This window comes from Mustela nivalis (assembly GCF_964662115.1).
Source record: "Mustela nivalis genome assembly, chromosome: 6".
Lineage (NCBI taxonomy): Eukaryota > Metazoa > Chordata > Mammalia > Carnivora > Mustelidae > Mustela > Mustela nivalis.
In genome coordinates, this window is record NC_139025.1 from 135,798,276 (window position 1) to 135,818,027 (window position 19,752).

Here is a 19,752-nt window from a genome sequence, read left to right on the forward strand (position 1 = left end):
CAGATATTACTGAGCGTGAAAATAAAGGTTGATTATACCAGGGGTTGGCAAACTTTTTCCACAAAGGGCCAGATAATAATAGGTTATCAATTGTTAATAGATGTTCAGTTAATGTTTGTATGAATGAAGAAATGAAAGAATACAAGGGAAGATACGTAAGAAATGCCATGCTTATAGTTATGATGGTAGTGTTAAGAAATGAAAAATTCACTGCTTTTGAGCAAAAGCCAGATTTAATCAAACATGGATTTGCACAGTACTTTTAAAGTTTTATGGCTGTATATGCACAATATTAGAAATACATGAATAAAATTCTCCTGAGAATTTATTATTGTATTTTAGTATTTGTCTTTTATTCCCTTGTAAATATTTTATTATGTAAGTTTTGAAAACACTAGGTGTTTGACACAACTGTCATTCGGAACATGACAGATGATATCATTGCCAGTCATTGAATTACAGGGATAAATGGAATAATAATAAAAAAAAATCCTGTTCTTGAAGGATTCATGGTCTCAGGAATACAGACTTAGAATTTAATATACAAATAGCCACAGAGTATAAGGTGCTATGGTTTACTCTATCCGGGGGAACTGAATCTTGATAAATTAGGAGAATTTTATTAAATGGCTAAAAGGAACAATATTTCATTTAATAAGTGGACATTATTATGAAATCATAGGGTGCCTTTATGGATTGACAGTAATTTGGGTGGTAGCTAGGGCAGTTTGCAAGAATCATTTGTAAGGGCAGATTGGGGCTACCCAGATTATTAGTTCATCCTTTGACATGGAGGACATCAGCAACTTTCCAAGGATATTTCCAAGGATATTTTCCAAGCAGAGAAATTCTGGAGCCAGAGTCCCTGAGTTCATATTCCAAGCCCTGCCCTTTACTGTGTGTGTTACCTTGGACATATTTATTTAGGATCTCTCTGCCTCAGTATCCTTATTTATAAAATGGTGATAATTAAACCAAAAAGACTGCTGTTTGGATTGAATGAGTTAAGATATATCAGATACATGGAAAAATTCTTGGCACATAGAAAAATCCCAATAAGTATTGGCTCTTGTTGCTTTTACTATATGCATTGAGAAAAACTCAAAGCTTATTTTCAGCCAGAGCTAGAGGCACAAAAAGATTCAAGGGATTTCTTAGGGGTGAAGTTAACAAAGCTTCAAGTTAACTACCAATATGTAACCAGGAATTTCAACTAATATGTGCCTATGTGCAGCGTAGAGGTAAGTTTGAAATTTGTATAACAGTTCCATGATTTACAAACTTCTAGAACTTAAATTTTCTAATTTGTGTTTTCTTTTAGCTCTTCTAGAAAATTTCAGCTGTAGCCCTTGCACCAGAAGCTGAAATAATAGAAGCTGTGTACGATGCATTAGGGTATTGAAGAAAATACATTTTGAATTAAATGTTTGGAATATAAGGAAGGAAAGGTGATTGAAAATGGGGCGGAAGAAAATTCAAATCACACGCATAATGGATGAGAGGAATCGACAGGTAAATGAAAATTTTGACTTATTTATTCTTGATGTAAATATTTTTTTTTTAAAGAGGAGCATAGGATAGAATGTTTGAATTTTTCTTAAATTTAATTCCAAGTCTATTTTTGTTTTCAAACTAAATAAAAAATTTAAACACTTTTAGCTTGTCATCATGTGCTTTAAAGAAACTTTTTCTTATTGCAAAAATCATAGATGTTGGTTCTAGAAAATATAGGGGAAAAGAAGAGATCACTGTAGTCCCACCGTTACTGTCCATTGTGTAGATTTATTGTAATATACTTAGTCTTTTGTTCATTTGATTATGTTTGTTTTTAATAGGTTAATTATTATTATAAATTATCACCTCTATTTTCATAATTAGGGAATACCTAAGTTAACTATGGTTATCAGTGAATGTGCTTTAGTCACTTAAATTTTCTGGTTAACCAACAAATAAAGAGAATTTTTTAATAACTCATATTATCACAAATATTCCCAGAACAGTTATTATATTGATCTCAGTTTTAATTGATAAAATATATTGAACTTAATTTTTAGCACCAGTGTCAATAAACCCTTATAAGTTCAAGATAATTATAATACTGATATATGAAGACCAGAAATTGTAAGAGTTTAGAGCAGGGATTGGAAAACTGTGGTTCATGGGCAAGCTGGCTCATTTTACAAACAAATCATTGTTAGAAAACTGCCATGTGCATTTGTTTACATATTGTCTGTGCCTGATTTCTCATTGTAACAGCATAATTGAGTAGTTGCCCATAGGCCTAAAATCTTTACTCCTGGCCTTTTAAGAAGTTTGCCATGCTCTTGGTTTACAGGAAAGAAGGAAAAATAGTTTCATAGAATATTGTAAATAATCTAGTAGTCACAGCATATGCAGGAGGGGTAGATTCTGCTCTGGAAAGTTTACCTCTCAGGAGAAGTTTCCAGAAAAGCTGGTTTCTGGAAGCTTACCAGGAACAGAACAGCACTAAAGACAAAATCTGCAGAGTCTGAGTAGTAATTCATCTGGTAATATGGATATAATTGGAGACAAAACTCAGCTGAATAGCTGATAGAGAAATTAGTGGAAGTGATTAGAGTTGTCACTGGACCTAAATGAAGAAAACTCCTGTTTCATCTCATGAAAATTCTTCTGATAAAATGTAGGGCTCACACAGTATGATTCTTTATGAAGGTTGATAAAACAGGGGAGAGTGATAAAATAACTATTCCATCATGATTCTAAGCAAGCTTGCAAGTAAATGTCCCTTCATAAATCTGAGGACTATGTCACATAGAGGGAACATGGGGGACCTGCTTCATGAACACATACAATATTAATGTAAAATAGGGTTTATTCGGGGAATAACATAAAAGCAGAGAACTGGCAAAGGACCTAACATTCCCTGAACTCTCATTATCCCATAGAGAGTCATGTTTAAATTCAGCATAGATACACTGGATCTACCAGTGGAAAAGACATCCCAACTTTAGAGAGAAAAAGGAGCTAGGCATATGTAAGTGACTGTGTATTGGAGCTTTTTAACATAAGGAAATGATGTTATTATTATTATTATTTTTTAATTTTTTATTTTTTATAAACATATATTTTTATCCCCAGGGGTACAGGTCTGTGAATTACCAGGTTTACACACTTCACAGCACTCACCAAAGCACATACCCTCCCCAATGTCCATAATCCCACCCCCTTCTCCCAAACCCCTTCCCCCAGCAACCCTCAGTTTGTTTTGTGAGATTAAGAGTCACTTATGGTTTGTCTGCTTGCCACTATACTCAGCAACTAGAATTAGCCTGAATTAATAATTAATATGTTGAGTTTACCTAAGTCATTTTCTTACTAAGCTGCCAGATGGGGCAAGGGTAAGGGTGTCTGAATTTCTTCTCAGGAGATTTTGGCAAAGAATGCAGAAACCATAATGTGGAGGTAGTTAGACAATTTGGTTTTCAGGTTTGATTAGGCACAGACGTAATTGGTCATTTTTAACTTGTGGATTTTGAGTTAAAAGTTTCATTATTCTTGCATTAAAATGGGGGAAAAAGGTTTCTGTGCTGAAGAGAATATGTGTCACTTATCCATCCAAATTTGAATATTTACCATATCAGAGAGAGACTGTTAAGCACTGGAGACTCATTCAAAACATATAGCCTACAGAAGAAATTTAACTATGTGGCAGATAGATGCTAAGCTTAGGTGCTGGGAGGGTTTATGGAAGGAACTACCAACCTCTGGGGTTGTTTAGCGAGCAGTACTGAAGGAGGTAATAGCGAATAGAGTTTTCAATGATGGATTTTTGGAGCTACTAAGATAAAATCACACTTCAAGTCATTAGAAGAGTGAGTTAAAACTCTTGGGGTTGACACTACCATGCACTTAAGAGCTGCTTCACCTCACTTCAATTCTACTTGGAAGCTTTCACTTGACTTCCATTTGGGAGCTTCTAGTGAAACCTTGTGTTGGTCCTTCTTGGCATAATGTGTTTCTATTTAAAAAGTAAATTTTGTATTAAAGTATAACATAAAAGAAAAGCACACAAATCCTAAGTGTGGCCAAGAGAGTTATTGCAAAAAGTACATGGCCACGTAACCAGCATATCCCAGTGCACCACCCCAGAAACTCTCTGTCTTGTCTCCCAGGCATTATCTCCCTGCCCCAGGGAAGGAAAATCATTAACTGAACTTTCTAACACATAGGTTAATTACCCCTGGTTTTGAATTTATGTGAACAGCATGTGTTCGTTTGGGCAACATTATGTTTGTGAAATTAATGTTAGTGTTGCATGTGGGCATATATGTAGATATATTTTATAAATCTACATATTCATATATGTTTTCATTGATGTATGATATCCCATTGAGTGGATAGAACACAATGTGCACACTTATTTTTTCTACTGTAAATAGAATTTTGGGTTGTTTTCTACTTTGAGACTATTATAAAGAGTGCTATTTTGAATACTCCCGTGTGTGTCTTTGGTACATATGAATGTTTGGGTATATACCGAGGGGTACAGTTGCTAAGTCCGAGAATATACCTGTGATAGCTTTAATAACAATAGTTTTCTAAAGTGGTTGTACTGATTTATAATTTTTTTCTGCTAACAGGGTGTGAAAGTTCCAGCTGCTCAGCTGCTCTAAATATTCACCATTACTAGTTTTTATCCCTTTCATTTTAGCTGTTCTGGTGGGTGAGAAAAAGTAACATTTTAATTTTAAGTTTCTGTGATATTTGATGAAGTTGATCACCTTTTCATATCTTTCCTGGCCCTTTAGATACCTTTTATGACTTACCTGTTAAGTTGTACCTCACTACCTTTTCTTAGGCAGTCTCCTTGACTGCTTTTTTCTTAGTAATTATTAGTATACATTCTGTATATAATATATTCTGAGTGTTTTGTTCATTGTGTGCATTTCAAATAACTTCCCTCATATCATGGCTTCCGTTTCACTTTTTAATCCTTTTTTTTTTTTTAATGTTGTCCAGTTTCTCTTCTTTTTTTTTCCCTTTATGGCTATTGCTCTGTGTTGTGTTGGAGAAATACTTACCTATCATAAGTCCATAAAGATTGTTTTTATGCTTTCTTCTGCTTTTTACCTTTCATGTTTTAGATCTGTTATCCATTTTGAATTTAGTTTTGTGTATGGTTTGAGGTGTTGGGGTTAAGATTTGTTTTCCTGATAAATACTCAGTTCACCCAGTACAGTTTGTTTTAAGAACCATCCTTCCTCCATTGCATGACAGGGGTTGCCTTTGCTGTGAATCAAGGAATCATACACATGTGGGGCTGTTTCTGAACTCTGTTTTGTTCCACTTGTGTATTTTATATCCTTGCTCAATTCTGTACTATCTTAATTACTGTAGTTTAATATTTGGTAGTACAAATTCTCTACCATGGTATTCTGCATGACTGAGTGGTTGTTCTTGTCATTTTTCTTTCCAAGTGAAACCAAGTGTCAATATTCACTTAAGAGGATGGGCGCCGGGGTGCCTCAGTGGGTTAGGCCGCTGCCTTCAGCTCAGGTCATGATCTCAGGGTCCTGGGATCGAGTCCCGCATGGGCTCTCTGCTCAGCAGGAAGCCTGCTTCCTTCTCTCTCTCTCTCTGCCTGCCTCTCTGCCTACTTGTGATCTCTCTCTATCAAATAAATAAATAAAATCTTTAAAAAAAATATTCACTGAAGAGAATCAACAAAATAAACTTACTGGAATTCAGATGTATGGATTGATTTAGGAGAACTGAAATCTTTACAGTATTAAGTCTTGTAATCCATAAATAGATATGGTTACCTTACATTTGTTTTACATTAATGTACAGGTCTAAACATTTTTTATTTTGTTTATTTTTAGGTATTGGATTTTTTTTAGTGTCATTATGTTTTTCCCCAGATTTCATTTTTCTCGATGCTTGTTGCTAAGCCTATAAAAGCGTAGTTTATTTTTTTAATGTTGACTTTGTGTCTAGCAATCTTGCAAAATTCACTTTCAAAATTTACTTATTTCTAATAGTATCAGTTGTACATTATTTTGGATTTCCTATGTAAACAGTTGTGTTGTCTGTGAACAGTGATTTACTCTTTTTGAAATCCTTTATTACATTATCTTGTTTCATTGCACTAGGTAGAATAAATTGTGAAGAATAATGAATAAATTGTGAAGGTAGTGGGCATCCTTTGTCTCATTCTCAACTTTAGGAAAACACATTCAATATGTGATTATTGATTATGGTATTTACTGAGAGTTTTTCTAAAAGATCCCTTTTATCAGAATAGAAAAGTTTTCTGCTATTTCTAATGCCACTGTTTTTATCCTGAATCAGTATTGAATTTTATTAAAAGCTTTTTCTGAGTTTATGTAGATGATTCTATGGTATTTTTCTCCCCTTTTTTCTTTAATGTAGTATCCTATGTTGGTTGATTTTCAAATGTTAAAGCATTTGAATGCTTTAAAAATGTATTTCTTGAAATACACCTCTATATATATCACTTGATTGATTGATCTTACCCCATTTTTTATTTTTGCGAGTATGTGTGTGTGTGTGTGTGAGTTTAGTCTGAAATTTTTTTTTCTTGTAATGTCATTCTTAGGTTATGACAAGTTATGCTGGCCTTATAAAATGAGTTGGGAAGTCTTGTTTCTTGTTCTCATGAGAAGTTTGTGTAATAGTAATATTTCTTATTTGAATACTTGGAAAAGTTTACCAGTAAATCTGTTTGTATTTGGAGTTTACTGTGTGAGAGTTTTTTAAAGTAAATATTTAATTTCTGTAAGAGATAGACTGATTCCTACTCTTCTACTTTTTCTGCCAGTTGGGTAAGTTGGGTTTTTCAAGAAATTCTCTATTTTATTTAAATTGTTAATATTATTGATATTCAATGTGCATATGCTCTAATTTTCTTCATATTGCTCATATTCTCTTTTATATTTTGTCTTCCATTCCTTATATTGTTACTTCGTGTCTTTCTTTCCCTTGATCACTGAGATTATGTCAGTTTTATTAACCTTTCTTTTCTTCGTTTTCTATTGTGTTATGTTAGTCACCATAATTATTAACCCTTTCTAAGAATGAACATTTTAGCTCACGGGTTCTGAGCTGTGTCTGCCAGAGAGATGCCTGTGGAGTGAGACAGGGTTTATTAAAATAAAAGGTGAGCCCAAAAAGACCTGCCCTCTCCCCACGGGTCTGCTTCTGGAAATGACTTTGTGGACCAAGGACCCTCCTTGGGGCCATATTGGGGGTGATGGGCTAAAGATGGAGAACCACATGGACCACTGCAGTCACCCCTAGAACAGAGTTAATCCCTTCCAAATATTCTTGGACATACTGGCTCCACAGAAAATTCATGATTTCATGAGACTCTGCCAGCTCCAGCTGATTTCTTCTGACTTGCTAGAACTAGAATCCATTGTCTTAATTAATACCTTTGGGGAGACACTTTCACTCCTGGGAAGCTGCCTGCCCAGAGTGGCTGAGGGGACCTCAAAAGAGACAGATCCCTGAGACCTTGGAGGACAGGGCCAGGATTCTCTGAAGCAGAAGGAAGCTTTAAATCAGGAGAATGAGCCTCACTTACAGGTGGGGGTCCTGAGAGAATGGTCAAGGTCTGGCCCTGCTTTGACCCGTAGGTTTCCTGTCGGGTCATGTGGGCCTTCAGTGGCTGGACACCTGGCTAAATCAGTCTTTCCACCTCCCCCCATGCCTGTAGAAGTGAGATCACTTTTTATTTCAGGGCAAAGTTAGAGCAACTGTCTCCTAGAAGCTGGCTGGCCTCCCCATCCCCCAATGCAACTGCTGTGCTCTGGTTGTCAGGCAACTGTTTACCTTAGAGGTAGAGCGCCCCCCAAGGTTCTGAGCCTTCAGTTGAGACCCAGAGAACACTGGCCTTTGGAGGCAGAGCTGGGGAGCTCTCCACCGCCCCGATAGCCTCCTGCCTACCATAGATCCACTTTCCACTTGGTCCTAGACCACCTGTGTGGTCCTCCGCTGGTGATTTTTGAAAGCTGGAGACACGTTTCAGGTCTCCCTGGATTTCCCTTGGAAATCCTGGTATAAAGTGTGATACTGGTTTTACCAGTGAAGAAACAACACATTTTAGAGAAGTGTGAAAGTGTCAGGCAAAAGGTGTTTCGCCCACGCTGAAGTCTGTGGGAAAGGCAGTGAAAATATGGAACCGCTGACACAAGCTGATGATGCCCGAGGTCTGCCCGGGGCGGAGGCCAGTCTTCCCAACTTAACATCCTCGTGCTTATCAGCAATAAATACAAACCACTGTAGGCTGTCTCTTCAGAATACTCTTGACTTTCTGAAAAAGTTACTGAAGGGCCAGCCTCCTAAATCATCTCAAGAGACTGGTCACAGACCCATCTTCAAAGCCTCAGAAGAGAAGGGAGAAGACCTTGGGGAGAAAACACTGGGTGATGTGAATAAAATCCCTCCTGATCTCCAGAGTCCAGAACAGCTCGCCCAAGAAACTGCGAGATGGAAGCAGAGACTCCAAGAAATGGAGCAGGAGAAAGAAAGGCTTGAACAGTCAAACGCAGGATTCCAACAGGCCCTGAACGAGAAAGTCAGCCAGTTAGTACCCGTGGGTGAAAACCTGCTGAAGACCTTCCCCGGGCCCACACAGCTTGGAGATCATTTGGGTCATGTCAACTGTGAGGTCGAGGAAAAGAGGGAAACAGAAAATGACGATGGCCCCATCCACGGGTCAGAGGGTGATCTGAAGGGTGTCACTGATGATGCTGATTCCAATGTGTCCCTTCAAAGTGCTGAAGCGAAAAAGCAGGAACTAGCCAGGCAATTGCAGGAAGGAAAGCAAATGAATGAGGAGCTTATGGCACAAATAACAGATCTTCAAGCCAAGGAGGCCTCTTTGCAGCGTGAAAATTCACAGCTTGAAGAGGAGATTCAGCAGCTGAAACAGAAGCTTCAAACTCTGCCTCAATTATATCAAGAATGCATCAGCCCCGTTGAGAGAAAATGGTCTGAGGCAGAAGAGCAGTGTGCAGACATTAAGTGGAATCTTTCCTGCACACGTAGAAACATCAAGGCCATGTCTCAGACTCAAGACTTCTACAAGGATATCGCTGAAGGCACCAGGAGACAATTGGAGGAAAATGCCATACATTATCAAAAGGGGATCCTCTTCCATGCAAAGAGAGCTCAGGAAAGCTGGATGGCAGCTGTGCTGACCGAGAGAAGCCTCAAGGAGCTAAAGAAAGAAAGTGATTACAACAGGCAAATGTTGGCCAAAGCAGAGTCCAACTTCCAGCTTTTCCCAAGTGGCCCTTTTACTCCTGCTCCTCCACCAGCTGCCCACAGAGGCCCAGAAGTGTCAGAGAACCCCTGGATCATCAGCACCCCCAGGAAGGAGAAGAGCCAGGACTTGAGGGCCCAGGCAGCTGGGCCACACCACCAGAGCCCCCTGAGGATTTGACTGAGCTCACCGCAGGCCGGTCCTGAATTCCCACAACCACAGCATAACATCTGCATGTGTTTTCTGTCTTTAAAGTTATTTTGACTTATTTCTTTTTAGTTTAGGTATTATTTAGATAGATAGTTAGATAGTTATTTAATTGATAGTACAATTGCTTTTATTCAAGTAGATTTAGCATTATAGTTTTCAGATAGTATTTTTCCATTAAAGTGTCATTTCCTATAATTCTTAAAGATGTATTATTTTCACCAGACCCTCTAGAACTAGAAAATATTAAGTTAAAGATTTAAGTTAAAGATCTCCAGTTACTTTAACAATTATCAAAATTTGGCATGGATACAAACATTTAAAATAATCAACATTTTTTAAGAACATTTTTCTATGGCATGAACATTTTTGTGTGCTGTTTTCATACACATAAGGTTGTGTTAATCATCTGCACAATTAAATTAATCTGTATCTGAATAAATTTTTTTTGAAAAACTGGGGAAAAGAAAACCCTAAAACAACAATTTCGTATTCCAACTTTATAAAATTTTGATTATCTTAGCAGAGTTTAAAGTTACAATTTTTTCTCTCTGTTAACTTTTAAAAAATTTTTCCTTTTGTTTAAGATATTGTTTGTTCAATATTTAGACAGTTCTCAATTTATGTAGCGAAAATAAAAGTTTTTCAGAGATGGCAAGCAAACAGACCTCCCCCATGCAGTTTACAAGGCACTTTTAGTCAGTTTGGTGGTAACAGAGAGTAGTAGAACAGTAAAGAATGCTGCCAATTTTTAAAACAATTTTAAAGAGAGAAAGAAATGATGTTCACACAATTTGTATAATATGCAAAATATACCTAGCTCGTATATACACAAAAGGAGAATTGCCCAATGTATCAGATAGATGCTTGCTCTCTGTTCTTGGAGCTGTGGAAGCAGAAAGCAAGGCAAAAGCAGAGGGAGACTCCCAGATGCTAACAGGGGGAGCTGTTCCCACTCTTGGGTCTGCCTGGAGGGAGGAGGGGGAAAGTGGTGCCATCAGGGCCCTAGGGAAGGCAGATTTAGTTCCAGGCCACCACAATAATGCAAATGTCACCATAAAGCACATAATTCATTAATTAATATTTTTTATGGAAATAATTTTTTTCACGTTTCCCAGTGCATATAAAAGGTGTTTATCCCACGACACTGCAGTCTTGTGAGTGTGCAATAGCATTATCTCTAAACAAATAAAAATTAAGCCTTGTTTAAAAAATATGTTTTGTTAAGATTTTATTTATTTATTTGAGAGAGAGAGTGAGAGTGAGAGAGAGCATGAGAGGGGAGAAGAACAGAGGGAGAGGCGGACTGCTCATGGATTGGGGAGCCCCATGTGGGACTCGATCCTAGGACTTTGGGATCATGACCCGAGCTGAAGGCCGTTGGTTTGCCAGCGGAGTCCCCCATGCACCCAAATTAAAAAATATTTTCTTACTGAAAATTGCTAACCGTCATGTGAGCTTTTAGCAAGCTGTAATCTTAGCTGGGAGGAGGGTTTCGTTTCAGTATTGATGCACGTTGATCAGGGTGGTGGTTGATAGAAAACTGTTGCAATTTCTTCAAAGACGACGACTACCAAGGTTGCCGCATCAGCCTACCCTTCCTGTCATGAAGACTTCTGGTAGCTGGTAGCGGGCAGGGCTGTGGAGGGACGTGAACAAATTGGAGCGCAGATGGGTGGGAATGTGAAACATTGCAGCTGCCGTGGAACATGGTGCGAAGTTTCCTTCAAAAATTAAAAAATACTCTATGATCCAGTAATCCCACTTCTGTATTGTGGAAAACTGAAATCAGGATCTGAACGGGGTTTCTGCATTTCTAGGTTCATAGGGCACTTTTCCCAGGAGCCCGTGGATGGATGGATGGGCTGAGAGAATGTGGTGTGAATGAGTAAAGAAAATGTAATATTATTCTTTAAAAAGAAGGAAATTCTGTCACACGTTACAATATGAATGAAACTTAAGGATATTGCGTTATGCAAAATAAGCCAGTCACATACACACACACACACACACACACACACACCCCAGATTTTCTGAGTCCCCTTATATGAGATCTCTAAACTGGTTGAAAATAATATAAAATAGGGGCACCTGTGTGGCTCAGTAGGTTAAAGCCTCTGCCTTCGGCTCAGGTTATGATCCCAGGGTCCTGGGACCGAGCCCCGCACTGGGCTTTCTGCTCGGCGGGGAGCCTGCTTCCTCCTCTCTGCCTACTTGTGATCTCTGTCTGTCAAATAAATGAATAAAATCTTAAAATAATAATAAAAATAAAATAAAAAATAAAGCAGTCAAATTCCTACAAACAGAAAGTGAAACCATGGCTCCCAGGTCTGAGGGGTGGAAGGAATGGGGTTGTCCTTCTTATTTCAAAGAGCAAAGCACTAAGATGAGCAAGATTTCCCCAAAGGAGAGAGATGGAAGAAAGTCCCTTATCAGTAAGTAAGATTTCTTATAAAGTAAATGCATCATTTATGCAGGAGTATGCAAAGAAGTCAGTGGAAAATAGCCTTAAAATATACACAGGCACACATACCAGTATCTGATGTATGACACAGTGGAACTAGAAGTCACTGGGGAAAGATAGGTTATTTAATAGATGATGCTAGGGCAACTAAATTATCCATATGAAGATAGAAAATTAGGCTGCTGTTTTATACCATACATAATTAAGATTTTAGTCAGATTTCTAGCACATAGTATATATTAACTCATTTTAAACTCAGAGCTACAATGTAATATGAGGATTATTTTTTTTTTCAAATTACCCTTACTAAAAGAAATTGATAAAATAAAATAATCCTTACCTTACGTATAATGAACTAAGACACAGAGAGATCAAGGAACTTGTCCAGGATGAAATTTGCTCAGGTTGAAATTTGCACATACTGAAATTTATCAAGGGATAAGAGCTGTGATTCAAAGCTCAGATGGACTGATTTTAAAATCCCTATTCTTAAATACTACTCAAACTGTGTTTTCTCAATTCCAGACAGATTAATGACTCAAAATGGAAAATCTAACTTGATACCTAGTAAGGGAAAAAAAAAAAAATATATATATATATATATATATATATATAGAGAGAGAGAGAGAGAGAGAGAGAGAGAGAGAGATATCTCTATATATATCTTCATGATCCTGAGGTAGTAAGGAATTTCTAAAGAAGAATCAAAAAGTACAGATCACCAAAGAAAAGGCAGTGAATTCAACAGCAATAAACTTCAGTCCATCACAGATACTTTAAGGGGATAAAAATAAGCCGTATACCCTGGGGAGATGATGTATGTACCATTTATAATCAACAAAGGATTGGTATTTTGAATTTTTTAAAAAACCTTTATGAGATAACAATGAAACAATGAAATTCCATTTCAATGGACAAAAGACATAAAAGTCATTTCTTGTATAAAGATTTCATAAAAGAACCAAGAATTGTCAAAATACTCAAACTCCATATACTTCAACCCATGAGTAGATCAGATTTGAACCCATACCCACCAGCTTGGCAAAAATAAAAAACATCTATCATATCAAGTGTTGACAAGGATGTAGAGTGAAAGAAACTGGCCAGAGTACATCTTTGACCAACTATTTTAGATGCAAGTTGCACTGTCCAAAAAGAGAGTGAATACACATACCTGTCTACACAGCAATTTTCCTCCTAAGCCATATACAAAAATGTTCTCGGCATCATTTTCTTGTGATATTCAATAATTTACAACACACACACACACACACACGTTTTTCAATAATGGAGCAGATGTATAAATTTAGATGTATTCATGTAATTAAATATAATCTGAGGTGGAAATAAATAAAGTCAGATAAAGTTCTGATATATCAACATGGGTCTCAAACATTCAGATTTAGTGGAAGAGAAAATATAAAAGAACACATCTGGCAGGATTCCTGTTACTATAGATCAAAAACAGGCAAAACTAAGTAATGCATTGCTTAGGTATATAAATGTGTGTACATATGCGGTGAAATTATAAAGGAACTATAAAGGGAATGATGAACACCAAGATAAAACAGTGGTCATGCCTGTGGGGAAGGCAGAAAATTGGTCTTGGAAAGACAAGGACTCCGAGAACTAGAGAGGTCTTGGATTGATCTTTTTTAACCCACGTGATGAGCTCCACCATGATCATCTTAACACTATTCTCCATATCTGTGGTATAACTGTGCCATATCTGTGATATACTTATATAATATACATTTAAAGTGTAGGCTTGGTATTTAAGAGAGCTTATGAAAAAAAAGAGCATAGAAAAAGGAACAAGTGTGGAAGGAGGCAGAGAAGACTGCTGAGAGCTTCTCATCACCTTCATGTGTACTTGGGGTGAGGAAAGAGCATCCACATTTGGTTTCTTAACTTTGACATCATTTGGGCTTTTCTTTTCTTTTTATTTTCTTTCTTTCTTTCTTTCTTTCTTTCTTTCTTTCTTTCTTTCTTTTTAACAATCAAACACTAGTTCTGAATTTAAAAGTAAGGACAATAATAATGCTTCAATGGAAATCTTTGCCTATGGTCAGCATAAGCTCCTAAGATTTTCAAGATAGAGTGAATAAAATAAAATTGATGTTCAGAGATACAATCAAGGGAATACTACCCAGCAGTGAAAAGGAATGGGTGGACTCTCACCACTCTTGTTCAACATAGTATTAGAAGTCCTAGCACCAGCAATCAGACAACAAAGAGAAATAAAAGGTATCCAAATTGGCAATGAAGAAGTCAAACTCTCTCTCTCTTTGCAGATGACATGATTCTTTATATGGAAAACCCAAAAGACTCCACCCCCAAACTAATAGAACTCATACAGCAATTCAGCAACGTGGCAGGATGCAAAGTCAATGTACAGAAATCTGTACATTGGCTTTCTTATACACTAACAATGAAAATACAGAAAGGGAAATTAGAGAATCTGTTCCATCTACTACAGCACCAAAAACCATAAGATACCTGGGAATAAACCCAACCAAAGACATAAAGGAACTGTACTCGAGGAACTACAGAACACTCATGAAAGACATTGAAGAAGACACAAAAAGATGGAAGACCATCTGCTCTTGGATCAGCAGAATAAACATTGTTAAAATGTCTATACTGCCTAGAGAAATCTATACTTTTAATGCCATTCTGATCAAAATACCACCGGTATTTTTCAAAGAGCTGGAACAAATAATCCTAAAATTTATATGGAAACAGAAGAGACCCCGAATCACTAAGGAAATGTTGAAAAACAAAAATAAAACTGGAGGCATCAAGTTACCTGATTTCAAGCTTTACTACAAAGCTGTGATCACCAAGACAGCATGGTACTGGCATAAAAACAGACACATAGACCAGTGGAACAGAGGAGAGAGCGCAGATATGGACCCTCAACTCTACGGTCAAATGATCTTCCACAAAACAGGAAAAAATATACAGTGGAAAAAAGACAGTCTCTTCAATAAATGGTGCTGGGAAAACTGGACAGCTATATGTAGATGAATGAAACTGGACCATTCGCTTACACCATACACAAAGATAAACTCAAAATGGATAAAAGACCTCAACATGAGACAGGAATCCATCAGAATCCTAGAAGAGAACATAGGCAGTAACCTCTTTGATATCAGCCACAGCAACTTCTTTCAAGATATGTCTCCAAAGGCAAAAGAAACAAAAGCAAAAATAATATTGGGTACTTCATCAAGATCAAAAGCTTCTGCACAGCAAAGGAGACAGTTAACAAACAAAGAGGCAACCCATGGAATGGGAGAAGATATATGCAAATGACAGTACAGACAAAAGGTTGATATCCAGGATCTATAAAGAACTCCTCAAACTCAACACACACAAAACAGACAATCATATTAAAAAATGGGCAGAAGATATGAACAGACACTTCTCCAATGAAGACATACAAATGGCTATCAGACACATGAAAAAATGTTCATCATCACTAGCCATCAGGGAGATTCAAATTAAAACCACATTGAGATACCACCTTACACCAGTTAAAATGGCCAAAATTAGCAAGACAGGAAACAACATGTGTTGGAGGGGATGTGGAGAAAGGGGAACCCTCTTACACTGTTGGTGGGAATGCAAGTTGGTGCAGCCACTTTGGAGAACAGTGTGGAGATTCCTCAAGAAATTAAAAATAGAGCTTCCCTATGACCCTGCCATTGCACTATTGGGTATTTACCTCAAAGATACAGATGTAGTGAAAAGAAGGGCCATCTGTACCCCAATGTTTATAGCAGCAATGGCCACAGTTGCCAAACTGTGGAAAGAACAAAGATGCCCTTCAATGGACGAATGGATAAGGAAGATGGTCCATATACACTATGGAGTATTATGCCTCCATTAGAAAGGATGAATACCCAACTTTTGTTGCAACATGGACAGGATTGGAAGAGATTATGCTGAGTGAAATAAGTCAAGCAGAGAGAGTCAATTATCATATAGATTCACTTATTTGTGGAGCATAACAAATAGCATGGAGGACAAGGGGAGATGGAGAGGAGAAGGGAGTAGAGGGAAATTGGAAGGGGAGGTGAACCATAAGAGACTATGGACTTTGAAAAACAATCTGAGGGTTTTGAAGGGGCAGGGGGGTAGGAGGTTGGGGAAACCAGGTGGCGGGTATTAGAGAGGGCATGGATTGCATGGAGCACTGGGTGCAGTGCAAAAACAATGAATACTGTTACGCTGAAAAGAAATAAAAAAAAAAGGAACGGGTGGGTTTTGGTACATGCTGTATGTCATGGACATAATGCTGAGTAAAAGAAATCAGTCTCAAAAGGATTACAAGCTTCATGACTGCAGTTTGATGACATCCTGAAAAAGACAAAATTAGAGTAAACTCCAGTGAGGGACATCAGAACAGTGGTTGCCAGGGGGAAAGGTTAAGAAAAGGAGGTAGATTCTCAGGGAGATGTAACTGCTCTGTCTGCTCACCATGGTGGTGGTTTCCCAAAACATGCGCTAAAATCCATACCTTCATTTGTCCCTCCAACACCCATTACACCAAAGTTAATTTTACTATATAAGTAGAAGAAAGAGAGAGAAGGAAAGACAGAGAGACATAGAGTGAAGGAAGAAGAGGGAGAGAGGGAGGGAGGAAGGAAAGAAAAAAGGAGGAAAGGGAAGGAGGAAGGAAGGGAGGAAAGGAAGGAAGGTAGGAAGAAAGAATACATCCTTAAATTTGATGCAGTCTGGGCACCTGGGTGGCTCAGTTCATTGAACATCTGCCTTCGGCTAAGTACATGATCTTGGAGTCCTGGGATAGAGCCCCACATTGGGCACCCTGCTCAGTGGAGAGTCTGCTTCTCCCTTCCTCTCTCCAGCTCCCTCTGCCCCTCCCCCACTCCCATTCATGTACTCTCTCTCTCAAACAAATAAATAAAATCTTTAAAAATAAAAAAAAATGTGATGCGCTCTACGCTGGATTTCAATACTGAAACAGAAAATAGACAGTGAAAATACTGATGAAGTCCAAATAAAGTTTGTAGTTTCACTAATTATTTGCATTGAGTTTAACTTGTTAGCTTTGAGAAATGTGCTAGGTCAATATAAGATGAAACTAGGTAAAGTGTATATAAAACTTTCTGTGTTAATTTCATAACTTTTTCTGTAAATCTAAAATCATTCCCCTAAAATTTATCTAAAAAAAATCCAAGCAAAATTGGTATAATTTTTATTTTAAAAATGTAGGGAGAAACCTATATGTGGATTTGTTTGTATAATCCATATATACCACTAGAAGAAAATACAAGACACATAGACCAATGCAACAGAGTAGAGAGCCCAGATATAGACCCTCAACTCTATGGTCAAATAATCTTCGACAAAGCAGTGGAGAAAAGATAGTCTCCTCAATAAATGGTCCTGGGAAAATTGGACAGCTATGCGTAGAAGAATGAAACCCAACCATTCTCTTACCACCATACACAAAGACAAACTTGAAATGGGTGAAAGACCTCAACATGAGAAAGGAATCCAGCAGAATCCTAAAGGAGAACATAGGCAGTAGCCTCTTTAACAGCAGTATCTCTCAAGACTTGTCTCCAGGGCCTTTGGGTGGCTCAGTGGGTTAAGGTCTCTGTTTTTGACTCAGGTCATGATCCCAGGGTACTGGGATCTAGTCCTGCATTGGGTCTCTGCTCAGCAGGGAGCCTGCTTCCTCCTCTTGTTCTCTTCCTACTTTTCATCTCTGTCTGTCAAATAAATAAATAAATAATCTTCAAAAAAAAAAAAAAAAAGAAAAAAGACATGTCTCCAAAGGCAAAGGAAACAAAAGAGAAAATGTACTTTTGGGACTTCATCAAGATCAAAAGCTTCTGCACAGCACAGGAAATGGTCAACAAAACAAAGAGGCAACCCATAGAATGGGAGAAGAATATTTGCAAGTGACACTACAGATAAAGGGCTCATATCCAAGATCCATAAAGAACTTCTCAAACTCAACATGCAAAAAACAGATAAGGGAGATGTACAAAAAATGGGCAAAAGACATCAACAGACACTTCTCTATTGAAAACATACAAATGGCTAGCAGACACATGAAAAAATGTTCATCATCATTAGCCATCAGGGAAATTTAAATCAAAATGACATTGAGATACCATTTTACACCAGTTAGAATGGCAAAGATTAACAAGACAGGAAACAACACATGTTGGGAGGATGTGGAGAAAGGGAAACCCTCTTACACTGTTGGTGCAAATGCAAGTTGGTACAGCCACTTTGGAAAACAGTGTGGAGATTTCTCAAAAGATTAAAAATGGAGCTACCCTATGACCTGGCAAATGCACTACTGGGTAGTTACCCCAAAGATACAGATGTAGTCAAAATAAGGGCCATATGCACCCCAATGTTCATAGCAGCAATGTCCACAATAACCAAACTGTGGAAAGAGCTGACCTGCCCTTCAACAGATGAATGGATAAAGAAGATGTGGCTCATACACACAACGGAATATTACTCAGCCATCAGAAAGGATGAATAACCAACTTTTACATCAACATAGATGGGACTGGAGGAGATTATGCTGAGCGAAAGAAGTCAGGCAGAGAGTCAATTATCATATGGTTTCACTTACTTGTGGAACATAAGGAATAACATGGAAGACATTAGGAGAAGGAAAGGAAATGTGAATTGGAGGAAATCAGAGGGCGAGATGAACCATGAGATCCGGTGGACTCCGAGAAACAAACTGAGGGTTTTAGAGGGGAGGGGGTGGAGGATGGGTGAGCCTGGAGTTGGGTATTAAGGAGGGCATGTACTGCATGGAGCACTGGGTGTTGTACATGAACAATGAATTTTGGAACACGGCATCAAAAACTAATGATGTGTTGTACGGTCACTAACAACATAACACAATTAGAAAAAAAAGAAAATATAAGAAACTTAATACCAGTTGCTTATATAGAGGGATTCTGGGTCCTTAGAAGTCAGGAGTGTGAGATATTTTTTAATTGCATACTTCAAATTTTTTTTCAGTTTTGAATATACTATTAAAATACTATTTTAAAAATTAAGGTATTTTTTTCTTAAATCCTAGCTATTGAAACAGTTGGCCAAAAGCAATGTATCTTTTACCCTTTGATACACACAGCCAGATTGCCTGGGGAGAAAGAAGTCTCATGAATTGATTTAAAAAAAAAAAATAGCCCCAAGTTCGTGTCCACTAAGTTTCCTTAGTTCACAGTAACAGTTGGGCAATTCATTATTAATCTTCAGTTGCTTCGATGGTTCTAGCAGCTTCTAATCTGTGGAATCGGTAGCCTATCCAGCCCAGGACAGCCCTCTCAGGGCACTCAGGATGCAGGAATGGAATTCACCTGGGATGGTCTCAGTGAGTTATGACTTGACGACTCCAGTGAAGCTCTGTGAGTAGAGGCTCAAAATCGTCTGCCTATTTGGATGGTGTTTGTCATTGACTAGCAACACCCACAGAGAACAAAAAAAAATTATGAATCTGAGCCTCCTTCTGTAGAAACAACGGACTCTTCTTGCAGAAGCTCTAAACAGCAGGGAGGAACCCAGTACATAGATCTGATCTTAGAATCAGCAAGTGTGTTCTTCAGGCTCTGGGAGCCAGGAAGCTTTATCCCCACTTGGCAAATCATTTGGTATCTTTTCTGTGTCTGTTGATACCAATTTGTATTTCACATTCACCTTAGAAAAAGGAGAGGGAATAAAAAATACTGGCATAAAAAATAATATCTTCTAAAGTGGTTTTATTATTCATTTTTTAAATCTTCACTTTTAACAGAGCTAT

General features: G+C 37.8%; 1 pseudogene across 1 annotated transcript in view; it reads left to right on the plus strand.

Annotated features, from left to right (window-relative positions):
- Window positions 1-1,406: 1,406 nt before the first annotated feature.
- Window positions 1,407-19,752, plus strand: part of LOC309867648 (myocyte-specific enhancer factor 2A-like) — a 301,652-nt pseudogene continuing 283,306 nt past the window's right edge. Inside the window, exon 1 of the transcript in view lies at window positions 1,407-1,512. The product of the transcript in view is annotated as a myocyte-specific enhancer factor 2A-like (transcript). The remainder of the gene's footprint in view (window positions 1,513-19,752) is intronic.